The sequence below is a fragment of the Gossypium hirsutum genome, chromosome A13 (assembly GCF_007990345.1).
Source record: "Gossypium hirsutum isolate 1008001.06 chromosome A13, Gossypium_hirsutum_v2.1, whole genome shotgun sequence".
NCBI lineage: Eukaryota > Viridiplantae > Streptophyta > Magnoliopsida > Malvales > Malvaceae > Gossypium > Gossypium hirsutum.
This window is the reverse complement of record NC_053436.1, coordinates 105,469,898-105,487,915: the sequence shown is the minus strand read 5'-3', so window position 1 is coordinate 105,487,915 and position 18,018 is coordinate 105,469,898.

Genomic DNA, 18,018 nt, shown 5'->3' with positions numbered 1-18,018 from the left:
GAATTTCAGAGAGTCGTAAATGGATGTAATTGAAATCAGATTGTAAAATGAAGCTCAAATGTGAAAGTTATGATTGTTTTGGTTTTATGGACTAAATTGAATAAAATGTGAAACTTTAGGAAATTTATGAAACGTGAAATTAAAATGTCATATGCATAGAATAAAATGTTATAAGGTAATTAAAACTAATAAATTGGAATGAATTATCGTATAGATCAATATTTGAATCAACTGAAAGTTAATTGAGGAAAAGGGAAATTGTTGAATAGTCCCTGCAATTCAAATCGTTAGTAGTTTTTGTAGGAAGTTCATATGGTATAGTTATATATGTAAATGCAAGGTATGCGTTTTAAGTATGAATTTATATTGTGGGAGTATACATTGAATTGTGTGCAAATTAGTACAAAAAAGTGAGAAAAGGACTGAATTGTAAAGAATGGATCTGATGCGTTAAATGTGCTAAGATGAACGTAAGAAATGATAGGATACAATTGGAATGCCAATAGGGTTATTCGTGCATTGTACGAGATATGTAAAAGAGATGTTACAGAGCTTACTGATGTACAGAAAATTCACTGATTATGCTGGAATCTTGCATTTGTTGCGATATATATATCTACGGAAACCCTGGTGTGGTGGAGAGATGATATGATATATGATATTTTTGCCTATGGCCCTTGCACTCTTGTGCACTAGTGTGGTGTAGCTACAACTCAGATGAGTAATTCGGTGTGGTGTAGTTACCCAGTATCTCTATTTGTTCATTATGGTGCATCGGGATTACAGTTAATAAAGCAAAAAGAATAACAACATGGAAGAATGTGTAATGATTGGAAATGAAGACATATAATTAGAATGATGTAATGATGTATATGTTTGATGATTCTGATAGAATGACACTGAATTGTATAGATTGAAATGTTATAAGATTCATAATTGATAATCTCACCTTATTGTTGTGATATGTGAAAACAAGAAAGTTTGTATTTATCTAATTCGTTATGTTAATTGTAAATTAAGGTGAACTTACGGTTTTAAAACCTATAAACTTACTAAGCATTCGAAATGCTTACTCTGTTCATTTTCTATTTTCTGTAGTGGTTATTTTGTGAAACATGTTGATCGGATCACCTCGGAGATCATTTATCTAGCTTCTAACTCGGTAGTATTTTAATCATTCTCGATTTGGTTATATGGCATATAGATAGGCAATATTATGTTTATGTGTACTTTGAATGTTGGTGATTTTGGAACTTGGATGGTACATATTGTGTACATGAATGTGTATTGCTGGCAATGTGCTAAACTATAGTTGAAACATATGAAAAACAATGTTGAAATGAAATGGTTGAATTAGATTATGAAGATGAATGGTATCAAATGTTTGAGTAATTGATGATTTAATAGGTTAATAGGTTTGGCAAAGTACCTAAGTGATGTTCAATGGCTTGATTGACTTTGTGAATAGTAAATTGTATATTTGGTTGATAAGTAAAATTGTCATGTATTAAATAGGAGTATAATGCACTTGGTATGAATTATTTAGGTAAAAGTATGATTGTTGTAAATTGAATGCCATGTAAGTCATATAAGAACTGTGTATTTGTAACGACCTAAATTTTAGTGATATCGGAACAGTGATTTGAAATCACTAAATCCGACATGTGAGTTTAGATATTAGTAAGTGAAAGTTAAGTATGGTTTTAGAAATATTTTCGAATTAGTGAAATTATGAATTAAAAGAAATTTGTAGATTAAATGAGATAAAAACAAGGTATCAAGACCTCAAATTCATAAACCGAGCCATAAATTTTTTTAGAAATATTTATGGAGTGTTAATAAGTTAGTATTAAAGTTTCGTTAAGAAAATTTAACATTTCGGATATTAATTGAAGAAAAATGACTAAATTAAATAAAGTGCAAAACTATAAAATATGATTAAATAGCTTAAGAGATTATTAAGGAAGGAGTTAATAGGTAAATAGACCCAAATTAGGTGGGTTGGACAGCATGAGTGTGCAGGAAAAATAAAAATCAAGTGTGAACAAGGCGCAAAATTGAAAATAGGGTAAAAATTTAATTGTAAAATATGATGTATTTGGTAATTCTAGAGAATTCATCATTTTTCTTCATCTTCATCAGCTAAAAACACCATTAGAGAGCCTTTAAGAAGCTAGTTTTTATGTTCTACAACATGTAAGTTCAACTCCTGATTATTTCTTGTAATTTTTGTGATTTTGAGTATTTTACAACTAAGTCCTATTATCTAATCCATTAGTTTTGCTTTTATGAATGATTTAGAAAGTTGCCATGAGTAAGAGATGAAAGTTTATGATGATTTAGCATGGAATTGGGGTTCTAATTTTATTATATGATGATTTTAAAAAGAGATTTTTATAGAAATTGATTTTTAGGACCTAATTGTGAAAGTTATTGTAATTAGGGTTTTATGTTGAAACTTTGTGTGTCAAAGACTGTGAAACAGATTATAATGTTTAAATAATGTTTTATTTGAGAGAAATTAATTCAATTGATGAATAAATTGAGTAAGGACTAAATTGTAACAATTTAGAAGGTTTGGGGTAAAAGTGTAATTTAAAAAATTAAAAGGCATTTTTTGAAATAGAATAGAATTGAATTAGATGCTAATGAGGGAATGATTTTATAATTATAGATCAAGAAAACGAAGTGAATCGTGGAAATGAGAAATTACAAGAATAGTCCGTGAAAATTTTACGACTTTTGCAAATCAGCCCAGGTAAGTTCATATGGCAAAGTTTAATGTTTTATTATGAAAATATTATGATTACTAAGGTATCTTATTGTAGATGAACACTATCAAATTGTACTAATTACCAAATGATATTTAACTAAAAGTGCAAATTAGTCGAAACAATAGTTTTGAGTGCTTTCATTTAATAAACATGATGAATTGACGGGATAAATGTGATATGTGCGCCTGTATAAGACCATAGTTGGGCTATGGAATCGGTAAATTGTGATATGTCTGCCCGTATAAGACCATAGCTGGGCTATGGCATCGGTGCATTGTGATATGTACTCCCCTATAAAACCATGGCTGGGCTATGGCATTGGTATGATGTGATAATGTGCTTCCGTATAAGACCATATCTGGGATATGGCATCGCTATGATATGTGATCCGTGTAAGACCATGGCAGGGCTATGGCTTCGATGTGTGATATGTAACTATGTGCAAGTCCATGTTTCACTATGGCAATGTGATAATTAAGCACTCAATTCCATTATTGTTCCCTAGTTTAACTATGGAAGTAAATGAGAAATGGGCCCATAGGAATTAAATTCGTGAGTAGCAACATGGAAATTATTCAAATGAGATTTTTAATGATTTTGTAATTTACAAGAAGAATTAGTTAAATTAAAAGATATATGATTGTGTACAATGTTTAGTAAGATTTACGTTTTTTATGCCTATGAGCTTACTAAGCTTCAATAAGCGTACTTGTGTATGTTATTTGTTTTGTAGATTGACTTATATACATACGAAAGATCGGATCTACATCAAGGATCACACTATCCGGATTTATTCCAATAGATTTTGTTAAACAACTTTTTGATTTATACGGCATGTATAGGGGTTGATTTGATAATGTAATTGTATGAATGATTAAGTATATAAGTAAGTTGAATGTAATGTTTGTGTTTGAAAATGAAATATACATGTTTTGTCTTGAAATAATTGATTGGTTGGACTCTATTAGTGTATAAATGTGATTTTTTGCAGGTGATATCAAAAAGGGTGAGAAATGTGGCCTTAAACAGCCTATTTTCGTCCACACGAGTGGACATGCGGGCGTGTGTCTAGGCCGTGTGTGATGCACGGCCTACCACATGGGCATGTGATAAGGCCGTATGTCCCCTGTGGCTTAAAAATGAGAAACTGAATGTTCAGGTTTGGCATACGATCTAGCACATGGGCGTGTGGCTTAGCCGTGTGACTCACACGGGCTCCAACATGGCCGTATGATGCGGCCGTCTGAAGTCTGCACCTTAAATGTGAAATTTAATTATCACGCGGCCTAGTAACACGGGCGTGTGCTCAGGCCGTGTGACTCAAGTTTCTTCTTGAATGTAAGTCAGAGAGCTCTATGGGCTTGGGACACGGGCGTGTGTGACCACACGGCCTATCCACCGGGCGTGTCCTTATTCATACAGGTGTGTGGCCCAGTTTTAAGATAAAAATTTCTTAAGTTATCTCAAAACTCTGAAAGTTTTCGGTTTGGTCCCGGATTATCTCTAACGAATATTTTAGGCATTGTAGGCCTGTATAAGGGACTTTAAGCATGTGTTTGAATAATATTTAATTTGGAATGAAGTTTTATGATCACGATTTGTGTATGTTTAATTGTGATTAAGTCTGGTAATGCCTCTTACCCTGTTCTAGCATTGAATACGGGTAAGGGGTGTTACAGTATTGAGGAATGGTTTGAATTGATTTTGTGTAAATGATTTGTATACCTTGAGTACTTATTGGTTTTTTATTAGTTTTGAGCATGAAAATATACTAAAATGTGATACTTTTGACCTTCTAGCAAGAAATATCGATATTATAGGTTGAAGTATCGGTATTTTACCAAATGAACGAGATTTTAAAAACGACAAAATGCCAATTTGGTATCGATACCAATATATAGCATCGACACTTATTTCCAAGGACTAATACTTTATAAATGTATCAGTTCAAATTGACTTGAGTGAAATTTTTTGAAAATGACAGAATGCCAAAATGGTATCGATACTTAATTTGGTGTTGATACATTCTAATACGGGTTATCGGTACCTTATTCCTAGTATCGTTACTTGTGAATTTTAACTTGATTTTAGAACATCGAACCAAAAGGTCGTATCGATACTTGACCCTGGGTATGGATACCTATACTCATACTTTGAAAAGTTTGTAGTTTGTCCTACTTCATGCTCGGGTTAACTTAAGAACTTTCATAAGCTCAAACGAGTTTGATTTTTTATTATACATTACTATGTGTTTGCATTTACAATAGAATTCATTGAATGAATAAATTTTTGTTATGAATTAAATGTGAATTACTTCGCACTATATGTGATTGCTCCGGTATTAGTAGTAACATCCCGTAGCTCGGGTCCGACAATTGGGCGGGGTGAGGGGTGTTACAGAATAAGGTATAAATGTTAAGGTTTCATGTTGTTTTCAAGTTTAATACTGTTAGAAAAGTACAGAAAAGATGTCAATATGAAGATTACTCGTGGAAAGTTTGTTTTTATATGATATTGAATAAGAAGTTTAAGAAAATGAATCAAGTGATGAGGAAAAGGGAAGAACAAGTGATTTGAGTTTGAAAAATGCAAGTACCCATGAATTTTTTTGTTATTTAAGGATTAAAAATGTAAACTTGGCTAAGTTTTGTGGTAAATTAGCAAAATAAAGTGTAAAGCAATTTAATACGTGAATAAGAAAATTATGATAAAAATTTAATAAATTTGTTATGAGATGATGAAATACACAAAGTATTGTAAAAGTGAATTTGTGGAAAATAATGGAATTTTTATGATGACAATGACTAAATTGTCAAACTTGAGAAAATATGTGGATGAAATAATAGAAGTAAAATACATAAAAAAATATATGTGAAACAAGATATTGAGATAAATTCTGTAATTAAAGTATAGCAAGAAAGAAATTTGATTTAATATGATTATTCAGTGAATATTAAACTTTTATGACAAAAATGGACTAATTGAAAGGTTATGAAATTTTACAAGAACATACTTGATAAGTGAATAATGTAGTTGAGAATGAAAAAATACGTGATTATTGTAATTCAAATTATAATTGTTTTTTTAAGTTGTGGAAATATAATGATTAAATTGAAAAAATGTAAAATTGTAGCTAAATTGTGAAATATTATATGGATAAATAGAATGTGTAAGAAAGTGCGATGAAATGGTATATGTATGAGAAGTGAAACTGAGAATTATTAAATTATATTTATTATGTGAATTTTTTGGGTGAAATGAAAGAATTATGAAAAAGAAAAAAGACTAAATTGAGAAATATGCAAAAGTGGCACCTGGGAAGCTATGGTAAATTTTATTAGTGAATATGGAATTTTTGTAAAATAATGAATTATGTTTCAGGTGTCAATGAAAGTTAACAGTTCTGTTTATTGAGTTGTTACAATAATGACTAATTTGAAATAAATTTAAAATATGCAAATTTTGTTCCTAAATGTGAAAATGAAGTGATTTTCGTCTTAATTTCCTAAAGTAGACAAGATGAGTGATATGTCGTAATTTGATATGTCAAATTAGGCTCCCCATTACACTTAATGAGCTTATTCTCGAGCAATTTGAATGTATTTTTTGTATTTTTACTTAGTTTTAGTTATTCGTATTAATAAGTGAATTAATGCATTTTATGTTACTTTTGAGACCCAAATTAGCCAAATGCGCCATAGGGCCCCTAATAGTTGATTGAGTATTGTAGGTAGTCAACGGTTGCTCGGACTTGAACGAACACATTACCTAGAATGGGGTATCGCAATATCGAGGCTTAAAAGTCATTGTACCTTGGACAATGTTAAAACGAAGAGGATTGAGGCCATCTACAGTGGTATCGCGATACCCAAACATCGAAGGGCCCCCCATTTCAAGACTGCGAAGGTATAATGACACCACTGACGGGACGAGACAAAAAATTAACTGCACTGGTAGTCCTTGTCCAACTTCAACACCAATAAAAAATAGATGCTAAGGGGCTTTTAGCACAAAATTTGGGTTGTAATAAGATGTTGAAAGCTAGTTTTGGCTAAGAAAAAAGGGAGAGCTTTTAGTTTAGATTTCTTTCATCTTTTTAGCTTAGGTTTAGAGTAGTTTTCTTCTCCATAATTTTAGGGTTTTTAATTTATGCTTTTCTTTGGTATTTCTTAGCATTTTAGTAGTTAGTTAAGTTAGTTACAATTGTAGCTAGGATTTATTTACTTGTTTAGCACTTCAATCTCCCTTGTAGTTGCACTTTAATCCTTTAGTTCAATACCAATTAGCTTTGTTATATTTCATTTGTCAAAAATTTTATCTTTGGTATTTTTATTTATCTTTCTTGTTGCCATTATTTCGTTTTTCAAGCTTTTGCAAGAAAGCTTGGGTTTTTATCAACTTTATTTTAGACTAAGTTAATGCCTATTTTTTTGAATGTTGGGTGATTGTGTGCTTAAGTAGCTAAATCTTGGGAGATTGGTTGATGGAAATATTGTTTAGTTAATTTTTGGGTCAGAGATTAAATTGCAAAAATTGGGCTAAATCAAATAAACTTTTAACTTAGGATCGACATCCCTAAGGGAAAATTAAGATGAGAGACCGAAAAGAAATCTTATCGGACACCAATTTAATAGACTCGTGTTAGTTGGGCGAGGTAGAGAGATAAGTCGAACTAATTTGTCTAACTTGGTAAATTTGAGGCTGAAAGGTAAAATTGAGCCACTTTAGGAGTTTAAGTGATTTAATTCTCTAATTCGAAAATTATCTAGCAGCATGGAAGTTGACCAACCACAGTTTTTTAGTAATTTGGTAAATTTATAGTTTTGCCTGCTTTACGATTTAGTCTTCCTTAGTGTTAGAAAGCAAATGAGTGTAATTAACTTCAAATTATGACATGTCGTAATATAATGCTTAGTGAGAGTTAATTAGGCTCCTTTAATTGCATGTTATTAATTAGGGATCACTTAATCACTGACTTATTTGGGTTCAATCCTTGGAATACTTGAGTATTCCATTAAACATTACAAATATTACAATTAACTTGACACACTTGCAGATACCGCTTTATTATTTGATTGTGTTAGTGTTGATTTCTCAACCCCAGTGTCTGCGCACTGGCAATTGAGGCAGTCAATGAGAACTATTAGGATATAGATGACATACCACTAAGGAAGCACCTAGCTTGCTCTTTGTTTTTATTACGCACGTCAGTGCGATCTTGTTCTGACATAGCACTCCAGTGCTACTTTGTTTTGTTATTGCATTTCGATTTATTATTGTACTATTTTCATATATCATATGCGTTTTGTTAAGTCTACATTGGGCCTTTGTTGAATAATAAAAGATAACGATAAAATAAAAATTTATAATAAGTAGGTTCTGATGAAAAATTACTGTTACACAATGAGATGACTAGTAAAGGATTCTGATAATAATTTCTCTTAAACCGTGAAGTGATAATTTAGTGAATAAAACTGGTAAAAGTTTTGTTCCTATCAATCTATGAAAAGATAAAGGTAGTGAATAATGGTAATAATGAGTTTTATAGATACGAAATGATCTATTAATTATTAAAATATACTTTGTTGATTATTAAGATATATTCAAGAATTATAATAGTAGTAATATTTTATATATACAGAATTCAAGGTAAAAAAAATGAGATTTGGATCCCTGGGTACTTACTAAGCTTTCATAAGCTTAATGCGTGTTTTAAACACATAGGTGGAAGATTGAATTGAAGCTCTAGATTCAAGTTGGGATTTTAACGCATCTCATTTCATCACCAAGGCTTGAAGAGGGTACAAATTTGATATTTTGCTATAGAATATGGCATGTGCAAAAGTTATTGCAAGTGTTTTGATATAATTTGAGTTTTATAGGGATTAGTTGGCGTGAAATCGCTGAAGTTGCTCTAGCAACGAATGTAACATCATAGTGCTTTGACCTGATGTTCGGGTCGGGTATGAGGGTATTACATACCTCCCATGATCAGTCGTACATTGACTTTATATCCCACACACTACTAGTGCTTCTATGGACTGATGTAACCAACTACATTGCCATGACGCTATCGCACGCCACCATCACCTAACGTAACCCCAAGTCCCACGCAACCTTCAACTCATTCAGAAGTCCCCAAAGCTTTCCATCGATTTCATTTTAGGCTCCAAAGAAATGAGAATAGTCCAACACCCAATTTGTTGTTATATTATTGTATCGCATCCCTAATAGTTGTGCTCATGTAACACCCTTCGCTCGTTTTAGTCAATAGATTAGGTTTACGAGATACTATGACAATTAACAAGTCAATATGTAATTTCAACTCAAAATTAAATTTAAACCATCATTAATAAATAAACATTCGATAATTATGTTAATCAAACAAAAACGAGACCTAAATCTATCCTATGAAACTCAATAGTCAATTCAGAAATAAGCAGGGACTAATTCGAAACAAAAATAGATAAAGTAAGGTAAAAACAATAAAGAGGGGTCACACAGTCGTGTGGTGTTATGGGATACAATCGTGTGAGAAGATTAAGACCATGTGGGTAGAGGCACACGACCGTGCAACAAACTATGGCTGTGTGTGCCAATTGATATCTAAATCACACAGACCATACAACCGTGCCATAGACTCGTGTATGGCACACGGTCATGTGTCAGGCCGTATTTCAGTTTGTGTGAACCTAAATGTGTCTTCAAATGCAAGTCATACAATTACATGCTTACTTAGGCCACAAGTAGACCATTAACCAATCATTCAACCTATTCAAATCACACAAAAAACATACCAAAACATGTCATTTACCTAATTTTAGCCAATAATGCCATAAGGCACCATCACAAACAACATTCAAATCTAACATTTTCAATTTCTACCAAGTTCAAACTTAATTAAATAAGGCCATATAATGTGACAATGTACTATAATACAATCATCAATTAACACTCATTGTCAAAGCATATGCACCACATATTAGCTATCAAAAGAAAACCATACATATATACAAATTCATAGTATCCAAAACAAATCCAACCAAAGTATTACCTATCACATTTAATTCGTTTATATGCATTTCATTACATTATATATATTCCATCACATATCAAGCATATATCACATTCAAATTTGTTGAGGATCAATTCAATTAAGCAACGAAAAAGTAAAAATAGCAGAATAAATTAAGAAATTGAACACACAAATTTAACGTGGAAAAATCCCTCCAAAGAGGATAAAAAACCATGAGCAAAGATAATTTTACTATAATGGCAAAAGAACAAATAGTACAAAAGATATGATAAAAAAACTAAATCCTAGAACCGGAAAGCAAAGAACTCAACAAAACATAAACACAAAATTCTCCAAATGTGTTATAGTTCTAATCTTTAATGGGTGTATTTTCTAAGGTTGTAAAAGAGTCTATTTATAGACTAAATTTGTAGGTCAAATAAATTATGCTAATAAATGCTAAATTTATTATACTAGTAAATACTAAATCTTCTAGAAAGAAAATATATTTTGTTTATCTTGACTTGCAAGCAATCTCTTATTTTATTTAACAAGAATTTGGGTCACACAACTCTAACAAAATCTCTAAACCAAGCTATGATCCATCACATTATTTGCCACAAACACTCAACTTATATACAATCACAAAATATGTCACTTATAGTGAACACTTATAAACAAATACAAGATACTCCTATTACATGCGACATATATCAAAATAAACATTTTGAAAGTCTACAAAAAATAGCTGGATAGTGTGATCTTCAACTTGATCTGATTGTCCGATTCCGCAAAACAATATCTACAAGAAAATAAGAAAAAAGTTGAAACACGTAAGCTTGAAGGAGCTTAGTAAGTTCATAGGTTGAAACAATATAACTTATAGTGTAAACTATAACACCCCAAACCCGGCCCAGACGTTACGGCCGAATTCGGCGTGTCACATTGAAGTGTTTTTCGAAATCCATGTTTTCATTGAAAACCCTTCTTGATGTAAAACTCATTGAAGCGTTATTGTAAAACTCATGTTTTAATTAAAAATCTTTGAAAAGAATATTTTCGTTATAGATTAAAGTGAATGGAAGCTGTGCACCAGGTAGGAAGCCAGACAAGAGGAGGTGAGTCTATTGGACTACTTAAGTACCAAGCTCTTCATGGATCCAATTCTAGACATGCACACATCCATTGCCACACTTAAAGCATATTACTTGTCCACGAACAATAAATTAAGTTTAAGTCCATTTAAAATATTTATTTCATTTGAAAACATTTACGTTGCGAAAGCTTTGCTCGGTAATCGTGATATTTTAAAAATAAGTAACTTTTATAAAACACGCCCTAGAGCTAACCAATTTAATAACCCAAAATATTAAAAATAATAAAAACAGCGGCCTTATTTCAACTTAAACCAGAATAAAAATAATCAAAATAATAAATGCGAAACTTATTTTAAAGAAAATAGAAACTTAATCTTCATGGCCACTCTGAATCCCGCCTAGCTCCAAGTCCACCAACTAGGGCTCACCTGCAAGGATGGAAGAGAAAGGGGGTGAGTTTGGAAAACTCAGTGTGTAAAGTATCCCAACCAGAGCCCAAATCAGTTCAAGCTTTACTGGGCCTAAGCCCTATTCAGAAATCAGAGTTAGCCCATATCAATATTAATTTGGGCCATAGCCCCTTACAATATCAGAGTATGCTGGGCCTAGTCTATATCAGTATCAATATGGGCCGTAGCCCTATTACAAGTCGAGATATATTGGGCCTTGGCCATATTAACACAGTTGGGCCCATTTCAATACAGTTGGCCCATAACAAAACAGTCTATATGATTAATGCATGACAACCCCATCCAACCCTGCACTTGCCTCCGTCCATCCCTACACTTCCAGTGGGGAATAAATCACCCACGCCATCCCTACACTTACAGTGTTAGCACCGGTTGCGGCACTAACTATAATCCGCAGCAAAGCTGCTTATATCAGAATACGTGGCACAGCCACTAGAACGGGTTCTTCCTCCATAACAAAACCCAACCCCATGCAACAGATATACATGTCATGGCATACAACAAACATAATCAAAATATCATGCATTTCAGTCAAAATTAACCCTAGGGGTATAACGGTCATTTTGCACCTAGGGGTAAAACGATAATTTTCATACTTAGGGGTAGTTTAATAAAATTTACTATTCTAGAGTTTACATACATATTCTAACCATTAACACATTAACAGAAGCACTTACCGAGCGTTTTACTGAATTGGGCCCGTTGGCCCACAAACTCGTTTTCGGCCCATTAAGCCCAAACATACCGAAGTGCACGAAATTGCGCACTCTGCAATCGTACTACTTGCGATTACCAAAATTAACAACCAAACCACCTCACAAGCGCTCGCACGCTTGTAAGTTCACAAATGCCGGCTTTTCGGGTTTTGCCGATCTAGTCTATGAGTGGGCGTCGTTTACACACCTGTTTTTCTACGAAACGCTAGCGAGATCTCCCCCACAATTAACCTTGTTGATCTTACTAGGCTCTAAATAGATCTTGATCGCTAGTCTTCGATGCGCACATATAAAAAAACCGAATGAAAAATACTTAATTTTAATCTTGGCAAAAATCAATAGTCTCCCTAAAGCAAGCTACGACAACGCCAAAATAACGCCAAGATTAGTTGTGAGCAGATTATATCATGAGAAGAGCTTTAGTGCAGTGGCAGTAGCGTGCTAGACCTGCTGAAGTCTTGGTCCGCCTAAAAACATACCAAAATAACGCCAACGCCTGGATTCAAATCCATAACCTCTTGACAGGCCTAGCACGCTACTGCCACTGCACTAAAGCTCTTCTCATGATATAATCTACTCACAACTAATCTTAAAACTTATCTGCTGTCCCAATTTTGTTTAAAAATAAAACAAAATATGCTACTTACCAGACTCAAACTGCTAACCACATGCACACTCTTAACGCCTCCTTGCCGCTTGACCACGTGCCTCTTTTGTGTCACCTTTCCTCTCGAAATATTTATAAGGCCTTCTTGCAGAAATTCTTGGTTGTAAAAAAAACAACCATTTGTGCACGCCGTGCCTTGAACCCAGGTACCTCCTATGCCTTTCCTAACGTGCTTAGCCATTGGGCCAGACGTTCCTACATGTTAAAACTCAGCCTAATTTATTAATAAGGCCTACTACCCAGATTTCCTTAAGAATCCAAATTTAAGAATTTTGTGGGCCGAACCCTGGACTTTTCCCCACACTATAAGCCCTTCGTTACTTATTTAATTACCAATAATAATAATTTTATAAATATATCTAATAATAAAAATTTCAAATAATACAATAAATAAAAATTTTCATAAAAATTTTTCAAACATACATGCAGTAATATTTTTCTAATAATAATTTTATCTCATAATACTAATTAAAATTTTGTAAAAATTTAAAATATCCGTAATAATAAATATAGTAAAAATTTTCTAGTAGTAATTCAATTTTTTTTCTTAAACGGTAATATTTAAAACTTCCTAATTATTCAGGTTTCCTTCTATTCGAATCCCAGACTCAAAGCCCAACTCTTCTAGGCCTCAAAAATCGGGGTGTTACAGTAAACATAGTTTAATAATTAACAAAATCATTAACTAACATTAACCTTGTCAACCACAACCATTTAATTGGTGAGTTTTATATATACAAGTCATTTAATCATCTCATTTGCACAATATCATTCAATATCAAGTTATAGTGTAATACTGGAAATCATGAAAACATATACAAGTGATCAACAATGCATTATAACCAAATATCAAGTACATATCAAAGTCATGTCATTTAACCATTGAAATTCAGCTTGATGAACATATATGGATATGTGGTTATCCACCCAAAACATGCCAAAATACTCAACCGAGCCGATCCAACCAAGAACACGCTTGGGCACTAAGTGCCTATCCCATAGGTTAACATCCCTCCATAAACACGTTTAGGCACCAAGTGTTAAGCCTATAGGCTTTACATCCACCCCTAGAAACACACGAGAATCATTGTAAATATAACTCGGTAATTCGCAACAAATGTTGGACTCTAGTATATTCAGTGTACAATAACAAGTCATGAATCATCATCTCGTCACAAGTCAAATTCGGTACAGCACATAAAATAATCAATTGGCATGCAAACCGTATCCTATCCTATGTTCATCCAGGCTCAATACATGTAATCGCATAACAATTTACATTTCAATCCATTTTTTCACCAGTTCAATTGTAGCATCTCAGTTTATAACTAATGTCATCAATTTATAGAATTTCAAAAATAAAATTACAAAAATACACAAAAAAAACCGCATAAACTTACCAGGGTTAAATAGCAAAGATGACAATATCATGGACTAATAAATAATTTTCTCTTTTCCACAATTATCTACCGGTTCTTGATCTATACAGTAATTTTTTTTTCGATTATTAGCCCAAAATACTTTATAACGATCCATTTGATGCATATGACTTCTTATTGATATTTTTCACAATTTCCCTAAACCTTTTCATTTTATTCAATTTAGTCCCTAAAATTGAAACAAGTTTATTTTCATAATTACTCCTTAACCCATAGTGCTGAATTCTTAAAAATCCCTAAACACCCCTCAAATTCTAAAATTTTACAAGAAAATGAAGCAAATTTCAATATTTAATCATTTCAGTCCTTAAACTCAAAACTATGAAAATCACTTTATAAATTAATCCAAATTCATCATCAAGCTCCAAACTAAACCATTAACAACTAAAAAGTTTCAAGAATATCAATGGAAAATTTTCAAATCTTTGATAGTATTTCAAAATAGTCCCTAGGCTAGATAGATTAAGCTGTAACGATTTTAAAAACATAAAATTTACAAGAAACAGGCTTGAACAACATACCATGCATAAGAAATGAAGCTTGGCCGATTGTTCTAAGGTTTCAACCATGGAGTTTTGGTTGAAAATAAAAAGAAATTTAAGAAGATGACGTAGGATCCTTTTTTGTTTTATTATTATAATACTTCAACCTTATTTTAATTAAACCTTTTAATTATAAAAACACAATTAACAAGCACATGATCGACCACTAAGTTTAAAAATGGCTTTACTGCCACCAAAATCCATCTAATTATACTTTCATATAAATTTAGCACTTAAAAATTAATAGTGACGTACTTTTAAAGTTTTTACGATTTAGTCATTTTTCTTTAATTAACTATCCAAGCATAAAAAATTTTGGACCAAATTTTAATATGGCACTAATGACCAATATTAATTATTTAATATTTATGAATTCACATGTTAGAATTGTGGCTCCGAAACCACTGTTTTTGATGCCACTAAAAACCGAGCTATTACAGTTCACCTCGCATATCATGAACCCATCATAATTTAGTTTCACCTAATCTTTATTTGGTGGTGTCCATAATTGATTAGCCATGGACTGTGACATTCGTACCGCATTCATAAATTTAGTTGTACGCACATGTCTCGCCCACAAAATGGCCTGTGTAGCCACATCCTTGCTACTAAAACTCTGTGTTCTGAACACCAATAAGTTCCAGTGTTTCCATATACTCCAACACATGATCTCATACAAAGTAACCCAATTCAAATTAATAATTTGAATATTAAAAACATTAGATAGATTTATGTGTAACCAATCCTGCAATGATAGGGAAAAAATAAATGTCGCTTGTTGAGAGGTAAGAAAACATTCGAAACTTCCAAATCAATTCTACGTTTGGGCAGTCACAAAGGAGATGGATCAGGCTCTCGTTGTAAGCACCACAAGGGGTGGAACTTGCATACTCTGTCAAACCTTTCTCTACCCGTTCCTTACTAGTAATGAGACGTTGACGTCCCACCAACCAAAGGAAATTCCTAACATGTTGTGGACCTAGAAATTTCAAAATTATAGTTCAAAGATGTTCGGTTGGTGCCAAGAATTTCCATCCCAAAAAAGCATATGCAGAAGGCATGGAAAACTAGCCCGACTTAGTATGCTTTTTTACACAGACATCTTTCTTTACATTTCTCAAAAGTGGCCGAACCGCCGCAATACAAAGTAAAATATCATTACTAAGTAATGATGCAAACTCTCCCCACCGCCAACGTCTCTTTGCATCAGCCATGTCAGAAACCAAGACTGCCAGATTTAAAGATACATGCTCCAAACAATAATTATTTAGCGATTCCAGCCTCGGGCCCAGGTATCAAACCAAAATCAAACCCTCCTCCCATTATCGATCGACCAACAAATTGAATTTAGTAAATGCCGTCAGATTTTAGCAATGCATTTCCAAACAAATGAGCTACTTGATCTCTTAATGAACGTAGGCCTCCCCTCCCCCATTCAATATTTAATTCTCATTACTTGCACCAGTATGGCATGTTGATTCGAAAAAAAATTATATCCAATTTCAAAAGGAAAGCTTTGTTCTGAAGACTCAAATAATGTATTTCCAACCTACCTTACTCATTCTTTTTTACTTTTAACTAATTTTTCTTTTAGGCTCCGTTGTTTCACGTAAAAAAACTTTTACGAAAAATATTTTCACCATTTTTCGATGTTTGTTTCATGTAAAATAGTATGGTCAACGTAAAAAGTTTTCCAGTCAACGTAAAATTACCCCATTATTCTCTTATCCAAATTTTTTTTGGTAATATGTTTTTCAAATTTATAAGGCTTTGTTTACCAAAATGTCTTTGGACATTTTGCAATCAACCTTTGCTACGGATTAACATAAAACATATAGCACTATCAATAATCAACCAATTCACATTCAATTAACAATTTATACAAAATTTATAATCTATTCAATTTAGTCCTTAAAATCGAGACTAACATATTCAATTTAAAGCTTCAAATTGGATTCTGATTTCACTATTATACATTAGGGACCTCCCATTTATTGTTTTTATAGTCATTTTTACATTTTATTCAGTTTATTCCTTAATGTACTAAACTATCAATTAAGCTTTACAATTTAATCCTTCTCACATCTAAGCATAAAATCTATCAATTTAACACCTAAAACTTCAAGAATTCAATAATGAAAACTTTCTAAAACATTAACAGCTTTACAAATTGGTACATGAGTTAGCTAAATCAAGTTCCCATGACCTCAAATCTATAAAAATTCAAGAAAACAACCAATGACTACTTGAATTTCGAAGTTAAAAGCTTGGAGCCTTAAGAATGGCATATCCCTAATTGTCTTCATGTTTTACGATTTTACCATAGATTTGAGCCCCTTTACTTTACTAATTGAATAATAATAAATTAGCTTTTATTTAATTTTTGTTCTACTTTTTTTTTGAAGCTAATTTATTATTATTCAAACAAATGTTTTAGTTATAATGTGGTGTACTACTAATTATGCACTCGGGTAATATTATTAATTTAATGTTATATAGTACTAATTATGGTTTGGAAGCAAATTTAGTATTTTTAATCTTTGTTTTTTTTGTGTCTTTATAATACAATCAGGAATCATTTATTCGCTTTGATTGTTTTCAATTTATGTATGTTAGTGTTCTAGCTTAATAATTAAGTAATATTATATATTTAATTTGATATATTTGTATATTATATTATATCTATTAATATATGCAATAACAATGTAAAATATAAATTTATAGATATAAAATAAACTCAATTAAACAATGAAAATATAAGAAAATCTTAAATGTATATTTGTTTAATTGAAAACAACTTTTATGAAATATTTTCAAGAAATCTGACAAATAACAGAAAATATTTTACACAAATTCGTCCAAATACTAGAAAATATTAGTTTTTCTAGAAATATAAGTCATTTTCCTAAAGCCATTTTCAGTGAAACAAATGGAGCCTTAATTTTTATAGGTGATTTAAATCCTAAAAGTTTAGTTAATTTATGGTTGTCCACAAATTTTGAATTAAATGATGTTATTAATAATAAAAATAGAAATAGAAATTAAAAATATCATTAACAATAAAATATTTATATTGAGAATTTAAAATAAACTAAATAAAATAACAATTGAAAATGATTTTTTATGATTTTATATATTATAAGTCAATCAATTTAAATTTATAATAATTTATAATATTTTCTTAAAAAAATTCTAATAATTATAAATTTTATAATAAATTTAAGCCGATTATATAAGTTATTTAAATTTAATGTAATTTTATTTTAAAATTAAAAAAAACTTTATACATCATTCCTCA